An 18,439-nucleotide genomic window follows, 5' to 3' on the forward strand; every position below is an offset into this window, starting at 1 on the left:
GCTAACTTTTCTTTTGTATTTTTAGTAGAGACAGGTCAACCTAGTCTTTTTTTTTTTTTTTCTTTTTTTTCCTTCTGAGATGGAGTCTCGCTCTGTCGCCCAGGCTGGAGTGCAGTGGCGCGATCTCGGCTCACTGCAAGCTCCGCCTCCTGGGTTCACGCCATTCTCCTGCCTCAGCCTCCCGAGCAGCTGGGACTACAGGCTACACGCGCCCGCCACCGCGCCCGGCTAATTTGTGTGTGTGTTTACGGTTTCACCGCGTTAGCCAGGATGGTCTCGATCTCCCGACCCCGTGATCCGCCCGCCTCGGCCTCCCAAAGTGCTGGGATTACAGGCCTGAGCCACGGCGCCCTTCCTGTTAAACCGCTTTCAACTGGCGCTGCCGGGCCGCCTGGTCAAGGCCCAGCCCCCTGAAGCGGACAGCGGCGGCTAGGGCGGCGCACCCGCGTTAACCCGTGGACCTCGCGGCCTCAAACACGAGGGCGCCCTGGGCCGGCGGCTTCATGCATGCGAAGTTCCGGGTCCCCCCGCCCGCCGCCCCCGACACCCGCCCCTCAGCCCCTACTGGCCCGCGCCCCTCCTGCCCGCTGCCCTTCCGTGGCCCTGGCTTAGGACACCCAACCCAGCCTTCATGAGGCGACCCCTCTCCCAGCTCCCCAACCCCGCCCCGCCCCCGCCCGTCTTCGGTAGCTTCAGCGCTGCCGCCACAGCCCTGGGCCTAGACCTGGCACTTCCAGTCGTCCGCGGTCTCCTCGTGGTGGCGCCGGCGTCCCCACTGGAGCTGCTGGAGGCCAAGCCCAAGAGTAGCGGCCGCTCCTGGCCTGGGAAAGGCACCACCATGTATGCCTGTGCGGCTAGAGCAAGCCCCACAGCAAGAAATCTCACCTGAAGGCACATCTGCGCAGCACACAAGTGACAAGCCCGACCACTGCCACTGGGATGGATGCAGCTGGAAGCTGCTCACTCAGACAAGCTATGGCTCCACCACCCCAAGCACAGGGGCCACTGGCCATTTCAGGGCCACTGGTGCCACCACGCTTTCTCGCGCTCCGCCCACCTTGCCCTGTACAGGAGCCCTGCACATGCAGCCCAGACGCCCCCGCCCACCTGCGCACGGCCCCCTCCCAAACTGTGACTGGTATTTATTGCACCCAGAGAAGAGGGCAGGGCACAGTGTGGCTATGGAGGGTCTGAAGAGGACGCCACCGCCCCAGCCCCCATCAGTGACTGAAGGCCAGGTGGGAAAAGACCACTATTCGCCTTGGCGAGTTCTGTTTCTCAAAATGGTGCAATAATTAAGTGGCATCTTCCCTCCCACCCCACCAGGTCATAAGGCTTGATGTCCTATGAGAAATAAGGGCCTTAATTTGTACTGTCTGTGATATTTTTTATAATATTGTGCAAAACTGTGACAAATATTGCGTTAGTGTACATAGAGTGGCAGGTGGGCATTTTTTGGGCTACTTGCTTCATTTTTATAACACTTTTGCTGGTTTTATTTTTAAGTTTAAAAAAGTTTTTTGTTTTTTTTTTTTTAAATCCTTAATTCTCAAAGACTTTTCAAAATAGAACTCTTAAATAGTAATTGATAACACTTTACCTGTTTTCCTGATAAAAAATTCTAAAAGAATAAAAATAATTTCATCCTGCCTTCATATTATAACCAGAATAGTTGAAATAATATGCTTCAATTGATAGTAAAGTAGCATTTACGTTTTTGGATCAATGAAACTAAGCCAGCACTAAGAATTGTGTTACTATTCCTCCACTACATTTCAGAGTTATTTCTTCATCCCTATACATACCACAATAATGAGTCGGCTAGGTCCATTTAGATTATCAACCCAACCCTAAAAGAAAGAAGATTTCCATTGGTTACACATTTTAGAAAATTGTTATCTTGGAACATCTGCAGTCTAATCTCAATAAATTTCAAACAAGGGCACTGAGACCCCAGCTAATAGAACTATCTAATTCAGTATTATTAAGATCCCAAAGATCAATGGCAAAGCATTGGCTATTTTCTGCACTTTGTCCAATAATTAAAATTTGGCCAGGATTGCTGTTCATAGCAGGAGCCACGAATGGTTTTGCGGTGTTTTATGACATCTTAAGGGCTACAGTGGATCTTGTCCTTACATCATGATCTGCTAAACAATTCACCAACCATACTTCTCCACCTCGTCCTGATTTTAGCCTCTTTAGGAGAACGTTGAAAACATGATTGGCAGTAATGTGTGCTGACTTGCTTAAAGATGTTACAGGAAAGATTATGCTTAGGAGTAGTTAGAGGGAAATGTCTTTTTGAGTTTGTTTCCTAAGCCCCAAGCCATTCAGCTGACCTTATTATGTCTCTTTACCTTACAGTATAAAAGTTGAAATGTGTATAATGGGAGACGAGAGATATGGGAGGAGAAGATGAAGGGACTAATATTAATTGAGCCTTTTTAGAAGGGACCCACCTTTTAGTAGAGTCTGAGCACTCCTCTCCTCATACATTGTCTCATTAAACCAACTCTCCAAAGTAGTATCTGTCCTGTTTTATGGAAAGAACAACTCAAAAATGTTGCATTGCCAGTAAGTGGTGGAGCTGGAATTTATCTGCCCCCAAAGATTCACAGACTTGCTTTGAAGAAGACAGTATAATTCAAAGTACTTTCAGAAGGACACAGCAGTATACTGAGGTTAAAAAAAAAAAAATTACTATTCCCAAACTGAGATCCTTCTGTGAGCTTTGTGACTCTTGTTTACCCTGGCAGTTAGTTGCAATACTACCAAGTTGGCCATCAAGAACATTCTGGTCTGTTTAAGCTATAGTGGGAAAGCCAAGATATAAAAACATCACCCATGGGAATTTTGAGACTAGAGTAGTTAGAAGCTAATTTAAGATCTCCATCCAACTCTAAGATAGGGTAACTGCCAGAAGAGCCTCATGATCCCAAAGTGGGATTTTGCCCTAGTATAATGGGTTCATATTTGATTGGTCGCACTTAGCTATAAATCCTGAGAAGAAGAAGAAAGATATCAGAAAATAATTGGGCTAGAAAAACCTTAGTTTGAAAGCAAAACACAGAATCCAGGTAAGTGGGCTTACTGGGAAAGGCTTATGCCACGTTGCTCCCACAATGGAGGGCCTTATGATGGCGATGGTTAGGTTCCTGCTTTCCTGCTGCACCACCATTTCTCCCAAGGCCTTGGTGTAGGTTTAAGTATTGGGCCAATTTCCGATCTGCTTGGGTGTGATCTCATCAATAACGGCGTTGTCTGCACATAAAAGGTGGTCAGAGTAAAAAGAATTCTAGCAACATGTGTTAGACAATAGACCAAAAGGAAAATGTGAGACACAGTCAAACAAAACTTCCACCCTTTAGCCATGCTTCTGGAATTCAGAACAGTCACATGATACCAAGTTTGAGTGCATACCTGCTCAAAGCATGCATGAGCTCTTTTCACTGCTAAGCCCAATCTTATCAGTCAAATCCTGTGCCCTCCCATCCAGACAGGTAGGTAGATAGACGGATAGAATCAACAGCAATGCCACTTTATTACTACTACTAGTGTAGGGCTATTAGTACTACTTTATTAGTACTACTTTAGCGCTACTTTTACTTTACCAGTACTGATTACTCTGTAGTGGTACTAATTTGAGGTAATTACATACAACCTCTTTACTTCCTCTCCAACAAGCTCATAAGTACATTCATTGCACACATTTTTGAGTCCCAGTCATTCTCCCAGTAGTGTGCTGGCTGCTGTGTTCAGGGAGTTTGAGGCTCTCATCCAAGGTGTTTCAGTGGCAGCCCTGTTCAGTGTTGTCCCATAGAAACCCAGTGCAGCGATCTTGAAGACTTTAGCTTTACATTTTAAAAATTTCATTCAAGGCAAATCAAATCAAAGTGACTACTTTTGGCAGACTGACAATCTGTTTTACCAATACTTTGTAATGCATTTTGAAGGTCTGTTTAGAGCCTATGATAATAACTTGCTAATTATTTCCAGAGATTTTCAACGAATTCTGAAGTCTGTCAAGTAGGGTGATTATAGCACTCTGAAACAGCTTCAAAATCATGAATATTGAATACTCCTACTTACAAGATGACATGTATCATGAATAACTGAGTTACCATAGCATCAGCCTAAACTTTCTTAAAAATGTCAGAACCAGCCGGGCATGGTGGCTCACACCTGTAATCCCAGCACTTTGGGAGGCCACGGCAGGCAGATCACGAGGTCAGGAGATTGAGATCATTCTAGCCAACGTGGTGAAACCCCGTCTCTACTAAAAATACAAAAATTAGCTGGGCATGGTGGTGTGTGCCCGTAATCCCAGCTATTCAGGAGGCTGAGGCAGGTGAATCCCCCTTCACCACCTGGACCAGAGCCAATGAGAGGGGCTGGGGAACAGGCCATGAGGCCCTGCACCCACCATTCAATGTCTTCAGGACTGTGGTCCCTCAGAACTGTTGCACCACGTGCTGGCAGCACTCCTGGTGTCTGGGTGTTTTGTGAAGTTGTACAGGATCCAGTAGAGGCCACTGGCTCTGCTGTCATATCCTAAGAGACAGCCAGGCAGGCTTGTGACTCTTGGCTGCTTCAGCATCAGAGGATGAACAGCGCCCATGCACTGAGGCTTTTAGGAGAATGGGAGGAGGGAAAGGAAGGGCAGAATGGAGTGACGTAGGGTCCATCCACCACATCCCTGAATGGAAAGACCCCTGTTCCCACAGTAGTCCCACACCGGGACCACCACCGGCACTCATGAATATGCCAGCCTCCATTTCTATGTCCTCATCTGACAACTCCTTCCCATTTTCATCCTGGAGGTAAGACTCAACATACTAGCTCTGAGGGCACCTGAGTGTAACATGAGACAGTGCCTGAAGACCTTTCATCCAAGCAGGATCCCTCCCTTGCCATCTCCAGACCTGTCCCACAAGCTCCCTCCCTGGTCTCCTGGCTCTTGTTCACTCCTAGGCAGCCTTCTACAGTCATCTCTAAAACGAATCTGACTGTCACTCCTTTATTCAGCACCTTCCATGGCTCCCCAGAGCCCTCCAGATCAAGTGCAAGTTCTTTCATCAGATGCTTGATCTCAAGCTCCATTCTACCTCCTGAATTAAGATCCCGGAGAAGTCTGCCTTGCTCAGCACAAGTGCATCAATGAACTCCGAAGCCTTGAACGTGGGCTTGGCCTCAAGGAAGTCATCAACACCCTGGCTAGTGAGGGTGCGGTACTGCTCCAGGATGATGGTGTCTGAACTTGTGCACCAAGTCAGAGGCCCTGCAGAAGCATTGCTCCTCAGGAATGAGGTAGTACAGGAAGTCCGTGCACAAGCAGATCTGCTGGTGCCGTTACACTATGAGGGCACTGAGCTCCAAGATGGCGGCAACATATTCACTGGCATTCCTGCAGGGTGAGGCTGGGGAGAGGAAGCAGCTCCACAACACATACGAAACCCTGGAAGTCCTTCCCAGGCAAAATCTCTGGACCACACTACTTCCAGAAACAGGTGCCCTTTGAGCACACTTGTCTCTCTGTCTCCCACTCCAAGTTCCCTCCTGGCCCCACATGCCCCAGTCTGGACCAGGACTTTGAGCCCAGCAGGTGTTCAGTCCATGGTGTTGACTGCTCCCTGGGCCAGGAAAGCCCTTGGTGGCTCTGTAACTCCTCCTGTGGAACCACTGCCTCTGCCTCAGGACCTCCCGATTCCCATGGGAAGACTCCAAGGCTGTGGATTGCCCCACCTGCCCAGGGATCCTCCAACCCCATAGGCCTTACTTGATGCCTTAGCCTTCCTAGAACATGACATGCTTCTCAGAAGGTGACTTATTTCCAATGCCATCTGTGGATGTTTCCTGGGGACCTCTTGCTGTTCTCCTTTATAATCTGTAGGTCAGGGCCAAGAGGAGAAACCAGCCCAACCTCAGAATAAAGAAAAGGCTCACTGCCACAAATGGCAACCACCAGTCAGCAGTGCTTCTGGAAGGAAGGAGGCTTCATTCTGCACAAAGCTCCTTGTTTGGCTTCTTTCTGAATCCGGGGAGGGGTAGGTACCAAGCCCAGCTTACCTGTGGTGTCTGTGCCTAGGATGTACAATGGGCCCGTTCCCACTGCAGGATTGACATTCCCTCCAGCTGGAGACCTGGGCTCCTGACACTGCCTGGCCTGTTTGTCCTGCGCTGGATGAGCATGGAAAGGCTGTACCTGGTATTTCCCTAGGCCCTTGGTTTCCACCATCTAGACATCCAGCAAGAGTGACCATGCCCAGCCCCACACCTGAAAGGGAACTCCCTCACAGAGCAGCCGAGACATCTACGGATGGAAGAGTGCTCAGTGAGACAGGCCACAGGGGTCCCCGGGGAGAGAGCTTGGTGAGACAGGCCACAGGGGTCCCCGGGGAGAGAGCTCGGTGAGACAGGCCACAGGGTCCCCAGGGAGGATCGGGGGTGGAGGATTCTGGAGGTTTCCAGCCTTGGGCTCTGTGGTTCCTCAAAGAGGTTAGGTCCACCTAGTACCAGGCCTCCCCTCCCATGATTCAAAGAATGGATGAGTGTTCAACATCAGGAACTCTGATCTGGACCGTGTTTTTTCATTTACGTCACCAAGAGACAACCCCTAGCCCCTGAGCTAGGGATGGTCCAAGCTCTGGGATGAAATTCTCCTCCAGCAATGTGATGCTTACCGGGACAGGTAGAAAAGCTGGTGACCAGCCTGCTGTCCTCTGGGTAAGGACAGTGTGCCACCCACCCTCTGAGAGGCAGCTGGTGCCAGGCCACAGCACTGGGTGCCTGTACCCCTGGCTCTGCAGACACTGGTCATGGAGGTCCCTCCCTTTCCCCATTACCTTCTTGCTGCTCCTAGATTTCTTGTAGTCAGTAAGCACTTTGAGTCATTTTTCTGTGCATCCGATTTTACACGTTTGCTCTCAGATGACAGGCGATAAAGTATGCTGAGCTGCCAGGATTCCTGGAAATGGCCATTGGTGGCCTGGCCTTATAGTCCCAAGACACCCTGTCCTCAGGTCAGAGACACCATGGGCTTTGGTCAGGTCCCAGCCTCCCAGTAGTGTCCTGGCACTAGCAGGTGCTGACCCCTGAGCCACAACCGCAGTTCTGGGTTTGGGGTTTGGTAAAACCACCTCAAGGACAGAGTCCTGGGGTCAGATTTGGCAGGAACCATGGTGCCTCCCAGAGATGGTGTGTCACTCCCACTTGCCACGAAATGTGCACACAGGCTGTCCCCCTGTCCATCCCATCCTGCTGGACAGGATGGAGGAACTCAGGGAACAGGCAAGGTGGGCAGCTGTGGTGTAGGGAGAGGCAAGAACATGCTGGGAGGTCGGACCCTGTGAGGGCTGTGGAGGCATCAGGTGGAGTGGGCTCCAGGTGCACTTTCAGTGCACTGGGCATGTCTCAGGCCAGGCTTCCCGGACCCTGGATGTGTGATGTGGTCACTCCCTGGGGGACTGCTGTCAGGTCCCAGCCACCCGCCCTGGGCAGCACTGCCTCATCTCAGGACTGGCCTTTCTGAGTCCTAAGACAAGACAGTGCTGCCCAGGCCTGATAGACTGGAAGGACCTGTTAAGTCCTCCATCCCTAGACCAGCCTCCCAACAGCAGGGACAGTCTCTTATCTTCACCTTCAGGGCACTGACTGATCCATCTCACTCTAAGGCAACCAAGGTGGAGCTGAGGACCTGCACCAGGCTGGGAGACAGTCCCCTCCCCAAATGGGCCTGAGGGAAGCCCATCCCTGACCCAATCTGCCACAAGTTTCAGCCCAGGAGACACATAGGGAAGGGAGGATGGGGCCTCCCTGCTGGCTGACACTGGAAAAGTGGGATCTGGGAGAAGAGGGAGCACAAGGCTGGCAGGGGATGCTCCAGGCCCATGGAGAGCTCAGGCTGCACCATGAGGCCGCCCCTCCTAGGCTGGAGGCTGTGCCCTCTACAGGATCTGAGAAAGTCCAGTCCTGACAGTCCTGACATGAGACAGCACTGCCCAGGATGGGTAGCCGGGGCCTGAGAGCAGTCCCGGAGGGAGTGACCATATCACCTGGCTGGGGTTCAGGGAGCCTGGGGTGAGACCCACCCACTGCACTGAGGGTGTACCTGGAGCCCACCTCACTTGACCCCTCACAGCCCTCACAGGATCTGACCTCCCAGCATGCACCTGCCTCTCCCTGCACCCCAGCTGCCCACACTGCCTGTTCTCTGGCTTCCTCCATCCTGTGCAGCCCATAGACTGTGACCATCTCTCCGGCCACTCTGGCCCTTTCTTTACCTTTGTCCTGTCAGAATCTCTGAGCAAGATCTCCCAGGTCCATCCACACACCTGCTTTGTCCACTTTTGACTGGGCCGTTGGGCACCACTGGGCCATCCCAGCTGGTCCACAGGGCCCTCGATAACGCACAATACACCTGGCTTCTCCAAGCAGTGCTCAGCAGTCCCCACTGACCAGGTTCCTGCTGACCAGACTCCACACATCAGGTCTTCCCTGACCACACCCTCACTGATTAGACCTCCCATCACCAGGCCCCACTAATCATGCCCCCGCTACCAGGCACACAATGGCCAGGACTCCACTGACCAGGACCTCACTGACTAGGCCTCATGGACCAGGTCCTTATTGACAAGGCCTCACTGACCAGGACCTTACTGACAAGGCCTCACTGACAAGGTCCTTACTGACCAGGCCTCACTGACCAGGTCCTTACTGACAAGGCCTCACTGACCAGGTTCTCACTGACCAGGCCTCACTGACCAGGACCTTACTGACAAGGCCTCCCTGATAAGGACTCACTGACCAGGTCCTTACTGACAAGTCCTCACTGACCAGGTCCTTATTGACAAGGCCTCCCTGACAAGGCCTCACTGACCAGGCCTCACTGACCAGGTCCTTACTGACAAGGCCTCCCTGACAAGGCCTCACTGACCAGGCTTCACTGACCAGGTCCTTACTGACCAGGTCTCACTGACAAGGTCCTTATTGACAAGGCCTCACTGACGAGGTCCTTACTAACAAGTTCTCACTGACTAGGTCATTACTGACAAGGCCTCACTTATCAGGTTCCACCGATCATGATCCCACTGCCTGACCCCACAGATGAGGCCCCACTGACCAGGCCTCCAGGGAACAGGCTGCCACTGATCAGGCCCCTCCTAACCAGGCCTGAGGTGACCAGATGCCCCTGATTGGGACCCTAATAAGTAGGCCCCATGGAACAGGCACCGACTGCTCAGGTCCCTGATGACCAGGTCACCCCGTAGACCAGTGCTACAAAAGTCACCACTGACCAAGTCCTCTCTGACCAGGCCCCCTCCGATTAGATTCCACTGACCAGGTTGCCCTGACCAGGGCCCCACTGGCAAGGGCCTCACTGATGAGGACACACCCACCAGGCCCTGCTGACTAGGTCCCATGTGACCAGTCCTCCACTGAATAGCACCCCTTGACCTGCTCACAAGTGACCCAGCCCATGCTGACCAGGCTACCACTAAGCCCCAGCTAACCAGGTCTCCACTGGTCAAGCCCCACAGCCCAGGTTTGCACTGACCAGACACCAAACAACTGGCTGCCAATACGTCCCCACTCACCAAAACCCCCACCACTAGATCCCCCTGAGACCCTCTCTAAGCAGACCCCTGCTGACCACGCTGCCACTAAATAAGCCTCACTGACCAAGTCCCAACTGACTAGGTCCACTGAGCAGGTGCACGCTGATCAGGACCCTCTTAACCACACCAGAAGGCCAAGCAGCAATGAAGTGTTTCATATGGCAGAAGCAGGAGCAAGACAGAGAGAGGAAAGAGGTGCCACAGCCCGTTATACAACCGGATCACATGAGAACTCACTATCAGGAGATCAGCACCAAGAAGATTAACCATTGGTGAAGGATCCACCACACACACCACTGCCTACTGTTTCCAGGCAGAAGCCTCCTGCAGAGGCAGAGCCTCTTGGGAAACTTCTACTATGGCAGTGCGGAAGGAAAATATGGGCTTGGAGCCCCCACACAGGAGGCCACCATCTTCCGGACCCCAGACTCATAAGCCCACTAACAGCCTGCACCCTCAGTATGGAAAAGCTACAGGCATTCAACACCAGCTCAGCCCATGAGAGCAGCCATGGGGGCTAAAGCCTGCAAAGCCAGCACTGCCCTAGTAGAGATTTTCCATGAGGCTGTGCCTCTGCAGCAGGCTACTCCCCCTTCCTATACCCACCATCCTTTCACCACCCTACTGACAACCCACTCCTACTGACACTACCCACATTTTTTCCTTCCAACCCCAACCCCGTTCCATCCACGATTAAATCACCTACCACCAGGCCCCATCTCCAACATTCAGGACTACAATTCACATGAGATTTTGTAGAGAAACACAGCCAGTCCATATTATTCTGACCCCGACCCCTCCGAATCTCATGTCCTCACAGAGCAAAATACAATCATACCTTTTCAAAAGTTGCCAAAAGTCTTAACTCATTCCAGCATTAACTCAAATGTAAAAAGTGCAATGTCTCATCTGAGACAAGCCTACAGTCTTATTTGCCTATGAGTCCCTGAATTTAAAAAGGCATTCTTTTCTTCAAGATACAAGATGGTACAACCATTGGGTAAGCTTTCTCAATCCAACGGGAAGAAATTTCCCAGCAAAATAACACAGATGGGACCACAGGCCCAATGCAAGTCCAAAACCCAAGAGGCCAGTATCCATTCAGTCTCACAGCTCCAAAATCATGAAGAGAACTCATTATCACAAGGACTCAAATAAGGAGATTGTGTTTAATCATTTGTGAAGGATCCACCTGCCACCATCATTTTTCACCCCTCACCCCCAACATAATCCCCCCATTCTCCCTATCCCCCACCTTCCAACCCCCACTCTCCACCATGATTAAATCATCTTCCACCAGGCCCCACCTTTAACATTCCCCATTACAATTCCACATGACTTTTGGTAGGGACACAGAGCTAAATTTTATTATTCTGTCCTTGGCCCAAATCTCATGTCCTTCTCACATTGCCAACTACAATGATACCTTCCCTACAATCCCCCAAAGTCTTATATCATTTCATCATTTATACAAATGTTCAAAGCTTAAAGTCTCATCCAACACAAGGCTGCAGACCCTTAGACTCATGAACCTCTGAAATATAAAGCAAGTTAACTACTTCCAAGGTACAATGCTTATACAGGCAATGGGTAAGCATTCCCAGCCAAAAGGAATACTTGTGCCAGTAAGAACAAAACACAGAAAGGACTTACACGTCCCTGAAACTCCAAACCCAGAAGGCCAGTCATTCAATCCTACAACTCCAACATTATCCTTTTTGAAACCTTGTCCCACATCCAGGGCACACGGAGGTAAGGGCTGGGCTCCCAAGGCCTCGGGCAGCTCTGCACCTGTGGCTTTGCAGGGTTTACACCCCAGGGCTGCCTTCATGGGCTGGGCTGGTGTTGAGTGTCTGTAGCTTTTACCCACGGACCGTACAAGCTGTTGCGGGGTCTATGAATCTGGGGTCTGCATGATGGTGGCCTCCAGTGTGGGGGCTCCAACTCCGTATTTTCCTTCTGCACTGCCCTGGTAGAGGTTTCTTATGAGGGTCTGCCTTTTTGGAAGGCTTTTGCCTGGACACCCAGACATTTCCATACATCCTCCAAAATCTATACAGAGGCTCCCAAGCCTCTAGTCTCATGCTCCATCCAACCAGTGGCTTAACACTATGAGGAAGTTCATGAGAACTCACTGTCACAAGGTCAGCATCAAGAAGATGGTGCTTAATCACTGGTGAAGGATCCGCTCCCCAACCCACCTCCACCCCCTACTGTTTCCAGGCAGAAGCCTGAGGCAGAGGCAGAGCCTCTTGGAAAACCTGTACTATGGCAGTGCAGAAGAAAAACATGGGCTTGGAACCCCTATGCAGGAGGCCATCATCCTCCAAACCCCAGATTTATAGCCCCACCAACAGCTCGCACCTTCAGTATGGAAAAGCTACTGGCACTCAACATCAGCCCAGCCCATGAGAGCAGCCGTGGGGCTACACCCTGCAAAGCCACAGGTGCACTGTCCTAGTAGAGGTTTTGCACGAGCCTCTGCCTCTGCAGCAGGCTACTCCTCCTTCCTACTACCCCCACCCTCCCACCACCCTACGGCCAGCTTACTCCTCACCACCCTACCCACCCCTTTTTCCCTCCAACCCCACCCCTCCCATCCATGATTAAATCACCTCCCACCAGGCTCCACCTCCAACATTTGGGATTGCAATTCCACATGAGCTTTTCTAGAGAAATACAGCCAAACCATATTATTCTGCCCTGGACCTCCTCCCCCTGAATCTCATGTCATTCTCACAGAGTAAAATACAGTCATGCCTTTTCAAATGTTTCCAAAAGCCTTAACTCGTACCAGCATTAACTCAAATGTAAAAAGTCCAAAGTCTTATCTGATACAAGGCTACAGTCTCTTCTGCCTGTGAGTCCCTGAATTTCAAATGGAGTTCTTTTAAGGTACAATGATGGTACAGACATTGGGTAAGCTTTCTCAATCCAAAGGGAAGAAATTTCCCAGAAAAATAATACAAATGGGACCACAGGCCCAATGCACATCCAAAACCCAGCAGGCCAGTATTCATTGAATCTCAAAGCCCCTAAATCATGAAGCAAACTTTCAGAAGGACAGCATTAAAAAGATGATATTTAACCATTTGTGAAGGATCTGCCTCCCACCCCTGCCTTTCCCCCGAACCCCACCACAATCCCCACAATGCTCCTCACCACCCTACCTTCCAACCTCCACCCTCCACCATGATTAAATCACCATCCACCCGTCCCCACATTTAACTTTTCCCGTTACAATTCCACAGGAGTTTTGGTAGCGACACAGAGCCAAATCACATTATTCTGTCCCTGGTCTCCCAAATCTCCTTTCTCACACTGCAAAATACAATGATGCCTTCCCTACAGTCCCCCAAATCTTAAATAATTCCAGCATTTACTCAAATGTCCAAAGCCCAAAGTCTCATCTGAGACAAGGCTACAGTCCTTTCTGCCCCTGAGTTTCTGAATTATAAAGCAAGTTAACTACTTCCAAGGTACAATGATTGTACAGCCAATGGGTAAGCATTCCAGGCAACAGAAAAAAAAAATTGCCAGAAAGAAAAACAAAACACATGGGATTCACAGGATACGTGGACATCCATTACCCAGGAGGCCAGTCACTCAATCCGACAGCTCCAAAATCATCCTTTCTGAATCCTTGTCCCACATCCGGGGCACAGGGATGTGGAGGCTGGGCTCCCAAGGCCTTGGACAGATCTGCACCTGCGGCTTTGCAGCGTTCAGCACCCAAGGCTGCCTCTCATGGAGAGGGCTGAGGTTGAGTGCCTGTGGCTTTTCCACACTCAGGGTGCAAGCTGGTGGTGGGTCTATGAATCTGGGGTTTGGAGAATGGAGCCTCCCTGTGTGGGGGCTTCAACCCTCTATGTCCCTTCTTTGCTGCCCTAGTAGAGGTTTTCCATGAGGCTCTGGCTCTTGGAAAGGCTCCTGCCTGCACACCCAGGTTTTTCTGTACATCCTCTGGAGTCTAGACGGAGGCTCCCCAGCCTCTGGTCTCTTGCTCTGTGCACCTAATGGCTTAACACTATGTGGAAGACATCAAGGCTTGGAGCCACCTCTGAAGCAGTGACCCAAGCTCTATCTGTGCATCTTTCAGTCATGGCTGGAGCTCCAGCTGCAGGGATGAAGGCAGCCGTGTCCTTATGATGCACACAGAAGTGGGGCCATGCAGCTGGCCCAGGAAACCATTCGTCTCTGCTAGGCCCCAGGACCTGTGACAGCAAGGGCCACTGCAAAGGTCTCTGAAATGCCTTCAAGGCCTTTTACCCTTTGTCTTGGCTGCTTGCACTAAGCTCCTTTTTATGCAAATACCCTGAACCTTCTTGAATTTTCCCCATTAGCTATTTTCTATTTTATTAGCTATTAGCTGTTAGCTATCCTATTTTCAAAAAGAAAATAGCTTTTCTTTTTGACCACTTGGCCAGGCTGCAAATTTTCCAAACTTTTGAGCTCCGCTTCTCGTTTAAATAGAAGTTCCAACTTGAGGTCATTCCTTAGGCTCATACATAACACAGGCTGTTCGACGCACACAGGACACCTCTTGAGCTATGCTGCCTAGATGTTTATTCCACAAGATATATCCTAAATCATCATCCCCAAGTTCATAGTTTCACAGATCTCCAGGTCAGGGTCACTGTGCAGCCACGTTCTCTGTTAGGCCAATCAAATGGAACCTTGGCTCTTGTTAACAGGAAATTCCTCATTTTCATCTGAGACCTTTTAAGTCTGGCCTTCACTGTCCATCCTTCTGTCAGCCTTCTCATCACAAGCATTTCACAATTCTCTACAGTGCTCCAAACTTTTCCTCACCTTGCTGTCTTCTAAGTTCTCCCAATTCTCCCGACCTCTGTCTTTTATCCACTTCTGAACCTGCTTCTACACCATCAGCTATCTTTGTCACAGCCTGGCAATGTGGTAAAAGAAAAGTCCAATTTCAAGGAAAAAATTCACGCAGCCTTCAGATATTTGCATGAAAAGAAGCTGAGCACTGATTGCCAAGACAATGGGGAAAAGGCCTTGAAGGCATTTCATGGCTTGAGTTCACAGTACTAACTGTCTGCATGATCATAAAGAAAGTTGAATTGGCTCACGGTTCTGCAGGCTGCAAAGGAAACACAGTGGCTTCTGCTTCTGGGAAGACTCAGGTGCTTCCTGATCATACCAGAAGGCCAAGGGGCAAGATGTTTCACGTGGCAGGAGAAGGAGCAGACTGAGAGGAAAAAGGTGCCACACCTTGCTATAAAACCAGATCTCATGAGAACTCACTATCACGAGGTCAGCATCAAGAAGACAGTGCTTAACCATTGTTGAAGGCTTCCACCCTGGAAAACCACCTCCCACTGTTTCCAGGAAGAAGCATGCTGCAGAGGCAGAGCCTCTTGGGAAACCTCTGCTAGGTAACTGCAGAAGGAAAATACAGGCTTGCAGGCCCCATGCAGAGGGCTACCACCCTCCGGACCCCAGGCCCACCCTAGCAGAAGTGGCTGGTTGCTCTTGAGCCACCTTGGCTTTGCCTGCAATAAACAGGCCCCAGCTACTGACACGCTGCTCCAAGTGAGCTTGTTCTGCCTTTTCCTAAATTCTAAGTCTGGCCAGGAACACAGAAGGCCGAGTCCCCTGGGTGGTAATCCTGCCCACTTTCTGCACTTTAACATAAAGTCCTCCTCAAGACAGCCTGTGGTCTGCCTTTTGGCAACCAACAAGACCACAGTGCCATAGTAGCCCTGAGGCATGGACTGGAGCACCAAAGGCAGCGCACACCCTGCTCCTGAGCCTGCTGCTTATTTTCTGTGTGGCTCCATTTGTAGCACGGTTGTTGCACTGAGGCTTCTACATGCCGGGCAAGGCCAAGCTGGCTCAAAGAGCAACCAGCCACCTCTGCAAGGGTGTGCCAACAGAAGACAGACCAGCCACCAACATCACTCGCTGCAGGACATGGGACATCAGTTCTCCTACGCTAAAGGTAAGGCCACAGTGCCATCTGCTTTTCCTCAGGCCTCTGCTCCATCAGCCATGAGGTGGCAGCCACTCACGCTGTGTGAACCTGGCCATCCCTGCTTCCTTGAGTGGGTGAGGTTAGTGGCTGGTCCACCGGCTCCTGGCACACCCTTGCAGAAGAGGCTGGTTGCTCTTTGAGCCAGCTTGGCCTTGCCTGGCATGCACAGGCACAAGGTACTGACAGGCTGCTCTGAGTGAGCCTGTGCGGCCATGGGCCAAATTCTAAGTCAGGACACGGCCACAGAAGTTGAGTCCCCCAGGGGGTAATTCTGGCGACTTTCTGCACTTGAACATAAAGTCTTCCTCGAGACGGCCTGTGGTCTGCCGCTTGGCAACCAAGAAACCCGAAGTGCCATATGAGCCCTGAGGCATGGACTAGAGCCCCAAAGGCAGCGCACACCCTGCTCCTGAGTCTGCTGCTCATTTCCTCTGTGGCTTCATTTGTAGCACGGTTGTTGCACTGAGGCTTGTGCATGCCAGGGAAGGCCAAGCTGGCTCAAAGAGCAACCAGCCACTTCTGCAAGGGTGTGCAAGGAGTCGGTGGATGAGCCACCAACCTCACTCGCTGCAAGTCGAGGTACATCACTTCTACCCTGCAGGTAGAGTCCCAGTGCTATCTGCTTTACCTGAGGCCTCTGTTCCCTCAGCTATCAGGAGGAAGTCACTCAGGTTATAGGAACCTGGCCATCCCTGCTTCCTTGACTGGGTGAGGGTGGTGGCTGGTCCAACTGCTCTAGGCACACCCTTGTAGAGGTAACTCATTGCTCCAAGAACCAGCTTAGCCTTACGCGGCAAGCACAGGCCCCAGCTAACTACACGGTGCTCCGAGTCAGCTTGTCCTGCCTTGGCCCAAATTCTAAGTCTGGCCAGGGCCACAGAAGGCCGAGCCCCCTGGGTGGTAATCCTGCCTGCTTTCTGCACTTGAACAAAAAGTCCTCCTCAAAACGGCCTGTGGTCTGCATCTTCGCAACCAAGAAGGCTGCAGTGCCATAGAAGCCCTAAGGCATGAACTGGAGACCAAAAGGCAACACTCACCCTGCTACTGAGCCGGCTGCTCGTTTCCTCCATGTGGCTCCATATGTAGCACGGTTGTTGCACTGAGGCTTCTGCATCCGGGCAAGGCCAAGCAAGCTCAAAGAGCAACCAGCCACCTCTGCAGGAGGAGGTGGACCAGCCACCAAACTCACTCACTGATGGACATGGTACATCAGTTTTTCTACCCTAAAGGTAGGGCGAGAGGCAGACCACAGGCCGTCTTGAGTAGGACTTTATGCTCAAGTGCAGAAAGCAGGCAGGATTACCACCCAAGGGACTCGGCCTTCCGTGGCCCACAGTGCCACACGAGCCCTGAGGCATGCACTGGTGCCATCTGCTTTATACAGAAATTAAGACGGATTAAACAGTTCAACGTGCCATCTGCATTTCCTCAGGCCTCTGTTCCATCAGCCATTAGGTGGCAGCCACTCAGACTGTGGGAATCTCAACATCCCTGCTTCCTTGAGTGGGTGAGGTTGCTGGCTGGCCCATCTGCTCCAGGCACACCCTTGCAGAGGTGTCTGGTTGCTATTTGAGCCAGCTTAGCCTTGCCAGGCATGCACAGGCCCCAGTAACTTACAGGCTGCTCTGAGTCAGCTTGTCCCAAATTCTACGTCTGGCCAGGGCCACAGAAGGCCAACTTCCCTGAGTGGTAATCCTGCCTGCTTTCTGCACTTGAACGCAAAGTCCTACTCAAGATGGCCTGTGGTCTGCCCCTTGGCAACCAACAAGCACACATTGCCACATGAGCCCTGAGGCACTGACTTGAGCCCCAAAGGCAGCACACACCCTGCTTCTGAGCCTGCTGCTCGTTGCCTCTACATGGCTCCATTTGTAGCACAGTTGCTGCACTGAGGCTTCTGCATGCCAGGCAGGGCCAAGTTGCCTCAAAGAGCAACGAGCCACTTCTGCAAGGGTGTGCCAGGAGTCGGTGGATGAGTCAACAACCTCATGCGCTTCCACTCGGGGTACATCAGTTCTTCTACCCTACAGGTAGGGCCCAGTGCTATCTGCTTTTCCTGAGGACTCTGCTAAATCAGTCATCAGAAGGCAGCCCCCAGGCTGTAGGAACCTGGCAATCCCTGCTTCCTTGACTGGGTGAGGTTGGTGGCTGCCCACCTGCTCCAGGCGCACCCTTGCAGAGGTGGCTGGTTGCTCTTTGAGCCAACTTGGCCTTGCCTGGCATGCACAGGCCCCGGCTACCTACACGCTGCACAGAGTCAGCTTGACCTGCCTTGGCCGAAATTCCAACTCTGGCCAAGGCCACAGAAGGCCAAGTCCCTGGGGTGGTAATCCTGGCTGCTTTCTGCACTTGAACGTAAAGTCCTCCTCAAAACGGCCTGTGATATGCGTCTTGGCAAGCAAGAAGCCTGCATTGTCATAGGAGACCTAAGGAATAAACCAGAACACCAAAGGCAGCACACACCCTGCTCCTGAACCTGTTGCTCACTTCCTCTACATGGTTCCATTTGTACCACGGTTGTTGCACTGAGGCTTGTGCATGCCAGGCAAAGCCAAGCTGGCTCAAAGAGCAACCAGCCACCTCTGCAAGGGTGTGCCAGGAGCCAGCGGAAGAGTGACCAACATCACTCGCTACCGGTTAGGGTAAGTCAGTTTTTCTACCCTAGAGGTAGGGTCAAAATACCATCTGCTTTCCCTCAGGTCTCTGCTCCATCAGTCTTTAGGTGGCAGCCACTCAGGTTGTGGGAACCTGGCCATTCCTGCGTCCTTGAGTAACTGAGGTTGCTGGATGGTGCACATGCTTCAGGTGCACCCTTGCAGAGGTG

General features: G+C 51.4%; 1 protein-coding gene across 11 annotated transcripts in view; it reads right to left on the bottom strand.

Moving 5' to 3' along the window:
• Positions 1-676: 676 nt before the first annotated feature.
• Positions 677-18,439, bottom strand: part of LOC104677008 (actin, cytoplasmic 1-like) — a 72,613-nt gene continuing 54,850 nt past the window's right edge. For 5 of the 11 annotated variants that reach the window (XM_030916741.1, XM_030916735.1, XM_030916744.1 and 2 more), the window contains 5 exons: positions 4,427-5,887; positions 3,095-3,264; positions 2,463-2,536; positions 1,806-1,850; positions 677-821 (listed from right to left, as the gene is read on the bottom strand). The gene's annotated coding sequence lies outside the window, so the exon portion shown is untranslated. Of the gene's footprint in view, positions 822-1,805; positions 1,851-2,462; positions 2,537-3,094; positions 3,265-4,426; positions 5,888-6,069; positions 6,241-18,439 lie in introns of those variants that run through there. The other 6 variants (XR_004053227.1, XR_004053226.1, XM_030916736.1 and 3 more) reach the window with 6 other exon arrangements.

Source organism: Rhinopithecus roxellana, chromosome 14 (genome assembly GCF_007565055.1).
Source record: "Rhinopithecus roxellana isolate Shanxi Qingling chromosome 14, ASM756505v1, whole genome shotgun sequence".
Classification (NCBI taxonomy): domain Eukaryota; kingdom Metazoa; phylum Chordata; class Mammalia; order Primates; family Cercopithecidae; genus Rhinopithecus; species Rhinopithecus roxellana.